The sequence below is a fragment of the Silene latifolia genome, chromosome 2 (genome assembly GCF_048544455.1).
Source record: "Silene latifolia isolate original U9 population chromosome 2, ASM4854445v1, whole genome shotgun sequence".
Classification (NCBI taxonomy): Eukaryota; Viridiplantae; Streptophyta; class Magnoliopsida; order Caryophyllales; family Caryophyllaceae; genus Silene; species Silene latifolia.
In genome coordinates, this window is record NC_133527.1 from 80,867,753 (window position 1) to 80,875,337 (window position 7,585).

General features: G+C 37.7%; 1 long non-coding RNA gene across 1 annotated transcript; it reads right to left on the minus strand.

Annotated features, from left to right (window-relative positions):
* Nucleotides 1-5,770: 5,770 nt before the first annotated feature.
* On the minus strand, nt 5,771-6,381 carry LOC141629868 (uncharacterized). The gene is made up of 3 exons (XR_012537373.1): nt 6,316-6,381; nt 6,111-6,209; nt 5,771-5,902 (listed from the first exon to the last, which is right to left on the minus strand). It is a non-coding gene; the product is annotated as an uncharacterized LOC141629868 (long non-coding RNA).
* Between the last annotated feature and the right edge of the window lie 1,204 nt (nt 6,382-7,585).

Here is a 7,585-nt window from a genome sequence, read left to right on the forward strand (position 1 = left end):
TTCAAGGAGATCTTCGAGTATAGGCTACGTCATCATCCAAGCTTGATTAATCTTTAGACGGACTTCGTCTTCACATAAATCTTGAATAAATCTTCACATCGTTTAATCTTGAATAGAGGATTGACTATTGTATACTTCCATCACAATTTCTCTTGCTGCTTGTATTAAATAAGTCGAATCTAAAATGCTTACACAAACGATGACGCGCAACAAGTATATAAATTATAAAGCACCTTGACATCATCAAAACATAAGCATATAAACTATATAGTTCAAAAAATTCCTCCTTTTTTATGATGGCAATTCTCCTAAAATTGTGACTAATTGTGTAGTTCCCTCCTCAATATAACACCGTCATCTTAATAATAAAGATCAACGCAATATCAAGACGATTAACATAAAATCGAAACTTAAAGGAGTTTAAGAGATAATAAAGATCAACGCAATATCAAGACGATTAACATAGATGCTTACCATAGACGTTCTTTCCCCCTCTTGACATCATCGAAAAGTTAAGAACAAACCAAAAATGACTAGAATAATATAAAACCAGACAAGAGATAAAACGTCATAGAAAGTAATATTAGCACGCATAACTATAAGCATCTAGAGGATTAAGTATCAACCAAACTTAAGAAAACATGTTTAAAGCCGATGGGCCGAATGAAACACATGTTTAAAGAGACACTTGCGCCATAATCCACAAGTGTATGCCGAAACGGGCCGAATTATAAGTTTGCAAAACACACCACTAGAAAATGAAAAAGAAGGGCTAAAAATAGAAAGAGCTAATAAAGGGAAGGCAAGGGTAGATCAAATGTTGCGGGTTCTGCAAGGGTTCACGTAGTCGGGGCGGGTACGATGATCCAAGGCATCGAGACGATCGAAGGAGCTCCGCACAAGCTGAGAAAGACTTTGAATACTTCGTTCAAAGTTGAGTATCTTCAAGGACAAAACTTTAGTGGCCTGCAGAGTTAGCGATTGATCGTTTCCCATAGCTTTTCCGTGCATAACCAAAGCTCCACCTTGACTCGTGAGAAAAGTGAGACGATCTCCATGCAGGAACACTTGCCCACGGGTTGCCTTCAACTCCCGTTCAAAACCCTCTAGCCTCTTATCCACCTCATCCATCCAAGAATAAACCCGAGAAGCATCCAAACCCGACTCCAAAGACCGTGATGGTCCAACATGTGACAAAACCGTAGCCAAGTGGGTGGATTTCTCCTCAAACTTCTCCATTAAAGTAGTCATAAAACTTCCCAATGTCGCCTCTTTTGGCCCCAAACCCGAATCACTCGGAATCTTCTCAACATCCTTAACAAGAAGTAACTCGGGTCCATCAACAACAAGACCCATAAGCTTAATCAAGCGATCACACATGAAATCCTTTTCAATTACACCGTAGCTATCCCGTCCCACCACTTGTTTTACTTCTACCAACCGAGACACCCACATCCCATATGGAAGGTCGATTGTTGTACTTAATTTTTCCTTGGTAACCGCGAGACTTGTTTGGATGATACGATTTAAAACAAGACTTGCTAAATTCACTTTTTATCCCTCTAACCATGAGTAAATAATGATTGCCTCATAACTCGAAACCTTGTCTCGTCCTCCTCTTCTCGGCACAACTGTGTTCCATAGAAAATTTGAGAGGAACTTAATTTTCGCCGAGAGAGGATGAACAACAATGATTCCACCATCCGTCCCAACCTCCTCAAAGTACCTTTTAACTAACCTCTCCTTTTTACTGACCACATTAGACTATTCAAGACTCGGATTAATTTCAATTCCATCATCGGGAACCGAAAAAGCAGAGCAAAAATCCAAAACAGAGACCGTCACATCAACACTATTAACCGTCGCATGCAAGACCCCTTTCTTAATCGACACACTAGCAAAGAATTGAACAACTTCAACTGGGTAAATAGGACCCGAAAATTGACTAATGTGACCCCACCCTTGAAAATCAAGAAAATCAAAAAAGAACTTAAGAGCGGGAACATTAATCAACCAAGATTTGGGATAATACCTTCCTACATGGATATAATACCTCAAAACACGAGAAACAAGGATGCTTTCGTCATGAGTTAACCGAACACGATTTAATCCTTCTTTTGTGGCGGTTTTCTAAACATCCCGGAGCAAAGTTCATGCAACACCGTTTCTTACAACAACCTCGGGTTCCTCAATATCTTCACCTTCATCAATAACTACCTTATTTTTCCCTTTGAAAAGGTGACGTCTCTTTCCCTCGGACACCGAGTCATCCCGACCATGAAACAAGGGCGTAGTTGGGTTTGGTTGAGGTAAAGGAAAACTAGGAGAGTTAAGATCATGAGATGGTAGTGGTGATGATGGTTTGTGAAAGTGGCGGCTTTCTTGATGGCGGGTTGATGATCGAGTTTTTGCATGGTTGGACTTCATTGTGATGTTGATGGTTGAGTAAAGGAAGTGATGGTGAGATGATGGTAAATATTTTGAAAAGAGAAAGAGTTATGCAAGTGCGGGTTTGGATATGTCTACACGACAAAGAAGGAAGGGGGGTAATTATAGGCTAGGTTTTTAGGTTTAGGAAAGAGTTAATCAATTTTGGTAAGTGACAAGAGTTAAGGTATGAACAGGATGTTAGGTGAACAATTGAATATACTAAAAGATAATTTATGGAAGTATGATTAGGTGAATATATTAGGAATGGGAAGCATAATACGTGCAATTTGTAAAGCTATTTTTGTGGGAATTTTGTATAATTAGGAAACAAACAAAATATGGTGTATGTTGATAAAAGATAAAGTTTGTATGATAAATAAATTCTAAATAACAAATAGAAATTATGATAAATATTTTCCTATTAACGAAATTATTTCATGCAACGCAATATACGGACACAGTCATACAATCTTAACTTAAACTAGTTAGTCATAAAGAAATTGAACGTGTATAGAAACTTAGGTACCACCGATTAAACCAATTTCCAACCGTAAAGTCTCAAATCGTTCTCTAGCTAACGATTTTGTCAAAATGTCAGCCCATTGTTTTTCAGTACTACAAAATTCAAGTTTTATATTCCCCTTCTCAACATGGTCTCTAATAAAATAGTGTCTTATTTCAATGTGTTTAGTACGTGAATGTTGTGCGGGATTTTAAGAAAATATTATTGCACTAGTATTATCACATAAAATAGAAATACATCCTACGTCAATACCATCATCACGTAATTATTGCTTAAGCCATAATAATTGAGTACATACCAGTCCTGCAGCGATGTATTCGGCTTCAGCAGTTGAGAGGGCAACCGAATTTTGCTTCTTCGAACCCCACGTAATAATACACGGTCCGACAAATGTGGCGACACCCAATGTACTTTTTTTGTCTAGAGAACATCCTGCGTAGTCGGCATCGGAATAACGGACTAGATCAAAGTTACACTCCATCGGATACCATAAATACAGCTTGGCCGTTCCAATTAAATATCGTAAAATTCGATTTACGGCCGTCATATGTGATTCTTTTGGAGAAGATTGATATCTCGCACAAACGCATACGCTAAACATAATATCGGGTCTACTTGCGGTCAAATATAACAATGACCCAATCAATCCACAGTAAGTAGTTTCATCAACTGATTTAACATCTTCATCTAATGTCAATTTCTTGTTCTCGACCATTGGAGTAGGCATAGCATGAGAATTTTCCATTCCGAATTTTCGAATTAATTCCTTAATATATTTCTGTTGATGGATTTTAATGCCTTCTTCAGTTTGTTGTATTTGCAGACCTGGGAAGAATTTTAATTCTCCCATAATACTCATCTCGAACTCAGAGGTCATTAACTCCAAAAAGTATTTGCACAAGCTTCGGTTGGTTGATCCAAAGATAATGTCATCGACGTATATTTGAAAAACTAAAAGGTTAGAACCCTCAGATTTTAGAAATATGGTTTTATAAACAGATCCTCTACTGAATCCACTATCAAGTGGAAATTTTGATAATCTGTTATACCATGCCCTAGCTGCTTGTTTCAATCTGTATAGGGCTTTATCCAACTTGAAGACGTAATCTTCAAATTTGCTATTCTTAAATCCGGGGGGTTGTTCAACGAAGACTTCCTCCTGTAGATATCCATTTAGAAATGTGGTCTTGACATCCATCTGGAAGAGCTTCATTCCCTTATGTGCTGCGAATGCTATCAGATGTCTAATAGTTTCAAGATGAGCAACAAGTGCGAAGGTCTCGTCATAATCTATTCTTTCTTGTTGATTATAACCTTGGACCACCAATCTTGCTTTGTTTCTGATAATGACTCCGGCAACATCTAATTTTTCCTAAAGAGCCACCTTGTTCCAATGACAGATCGATCCTTTGGTCTACGAACTAAATGCCAAACTTTGTTTCGTTCGAACTGTTGTAGCTCTTCTAGCATAGCGACAATCCAATATGATTCTGCAAGAGCTTCATTAATATTTGTTGGTTCGATCATGGATAGAAAAGAGTAGAAAGAGCAGAAGTTATTCTAGGAACGTCTAGTTTGAACACCCTTCTTAATATTCCCTAGAATATTGTCCATGGGGTGTGAGCTCTTGTATTTCCACTTTGTTGAAGTACTTGGTTCTTCATCGTTATTTGAGCTTGACCCAACTTTATTTGCCTCGGAATTGGAGGAAGTTCCCCATGAATCCAATTCGGGTGTTGTATTAGAACCGATTATAATCTCGGATTCTACACCTTGATTTGGATTCAATGTTATAGTAACGTCACCTATAACATTAGTTTGGGAGTCCTTATTTTGAGTCAATGTTATAGTATCATCAACTATAACTTTGGTTTTCTCCTTTTTGTCTTTTGAGGGACGATCAAGTTCATCACTTGTTCCTTCAACCTCATTGTCCTCCAATTCCAATTCCGGGGGATCATCTCTTGAAAGACGGAAGTCGGGTCCATCCAAGTCTTCTTCCTCATACTGTAAAGGCTTATCAAACACGTTATCTTCATCAAAAATAACGTGGACACTTTCTTCAATACAAAGAGTTCTCTTGTTGAAGAATTTGTAAGCCTTGCTATGATCTGAGTATCCTATGAAAATTGCCTCATCACTCCTAGGGTCGAATTTACTTGACCGGTTTTTACCGTTGTTGTGAACAAAAAATTTACTCCCAAAGCAACGAAGATGTGAGATATTAGGTTTTCGACCTCTAAGGAGTTCCACTACTACAGAAATCATGAAGGACATCGGACTTCTAGACACATGGACATCGGATTATAGGCCGATGTAGAGTTCAGTCCCGTCCATATGGGGTGTAATGGACATGGGACTTTAAACCGATGTCCATTAATATATGCACATCGGATTTTTAAATATATCCGATGTCCATATGAGTAATGAACATCAGATTTTAAAATTAATCCGATGTCCATATGTGTAATGTACATCAGATTTTTATAGAAAGCCCATGTCCTTTGAAGCTAGAATTACATCGAACTTTTACAAATCCGCTGTCCTTTATATTGTTTTTTTTTTAAAAAAAAAATTTGAAAAGAGCAGGCCAATTCATATTGCATTACACCAATTTGAATGCCAAAACATTAATACAAAACATGCCAACTGCCATTCAACCAAAATGATCAATTTCAATTAATAAAAACCGATCCCAATCAACATACAACGCAACCGTCTCCGTCATCCGAATTCAACAATTAACGAACAACAACAAAGGGCATAACAAATCCCAACCAACATAACATGGTCTTGCAGATCATGTAATCAGTTTTTCAAAATGTAACTACCTTATACATTACTACGCTAGCTAGCTATCTACGGCTAGATATTGAGAAAATAGTTCGCCCACAAGTCCCGAACCTCATCTAATTCTTCTTGTGAATATGGCGTGGTGTCTTGAAAAACCTGTAATGCATATTAATGACAATGGGGCAAATGGACATGGCCTCACAAGGGCAGCTTTATATAAAGCTAATAATTAAGGGAAGAGGGTGCGGCAGCGGCTAGCTCATTGAATTGGCGTGAGTTCGCCCACAATGCGTATAGGCAAAGCAGTCAAAGTAGGATAATTACTTGAAAAAATACCGAGTTTTGCTATAATGTCGAAACTGACCTCATTGATAGCTTTTGTTGGATTAGAACGCGTGACGATTTCCAGCATGTACCTCATGACGTAGTACCCGCATTCTACAACACCTTGTTGACGAGCACACTAAAACAACAACTCGACAACAATTAAACCAATAACATGACTTTGTCAATTAAAAGTGATTGCTGATCAGACATTGAATTTGTCGTCATAATAAGCAACAACTTACATTATGTTGCAGCCATTGCGGTGCTTGAGAACGCATTCTTTCCCCACCATTGTACCCGTACATTTGTCTTTGGTCACGATGCTATCCAAGTACCTATAACAATATACGTATAAGTATAACCAACATTTACGGTAAATAATCAACCTTTTCCATGGAAGCAGATTAAAAGTTAAAGGAACGAGCGTAACGAGTAGCTTCGCATTGTAACGAGTAGCTTCTCATTGTAATTTTACAATTACAATGAGATGCCATAAGCGATAACAACTTGCCCAGTCAAACATTCCAACATCTTTAACGATGGAAATATGCTAAAGGATTTTTACTAAAACGACCCACCAATGGCACCTAAAGAAAGCTGATGTATAGTTGTATACACAGCCTTACCCCAATATTAACAGGGGTTTCTGAATGAATGGTTCATTGTTAAAAAAAAATTGAGAGAAAATGTGGCAATATATTAAGAGCGCTTCCCGTTGCTGAAGATGAGCCGTGATTTCAAATTCGCGCCAAAGTTGTTATTATTTTGAAAAAGAGGAAGAACAAGGGAAATAAGATGAAAAAAAGTGTCAAACCATTTGTGAATCTTAATTAGGTCTAAGAACAGAAAGTATGCCTCAGTCCGAATATTCTGACTACCTGGTACTAATTCAAATGCTAAATAAGAGAGCTGAAGAAATAATGTCTTTTGATCATTGTTGTGAGATTAACAGGTCTTCTTTTGTCACAAAAAAAGGTAATCCTGATATAAAACTGCTCGTCTTGATATAATTTTCAGAGTTCTTACCTGATATAAAACTGCTCGTCTTGTGCTCTCCCCAACACAGTTGTCAAGATAATCCTGTGTCCATAACACGCTTTAATTAGTAATTGTCTTCCATTTAACATGTTTTTATACTAGAATAGATATAAACATTCAATCAACAAGAATAAGATGCTAGAGCATCTGCTGATTTTCTTAATAAGATAAGATTAATTCACACTGCAGCATAACCCGACAAGGAAAGTAGCTGACCTGGCTGTAGTGTGTGTCCAAATCAACAGCAGCCCTGTCCTGAGGTGTCTTGGCCAAAAAGAAGCGCACCATGACTGATACAGTTAACCGGCAAGGCTGAAATTTGAAAATAACAGTCATACACAGAATAAATTCAAGTTTGAGAATTCAGACTGTAAAAATTTCACCAACTTTAAGGAATTATTTCATGCAAGGACGAGACATTCAGCCTTATGCAGCATCCATTTACGCTCGTTCCTTTAACTTTTAATCTGCTTC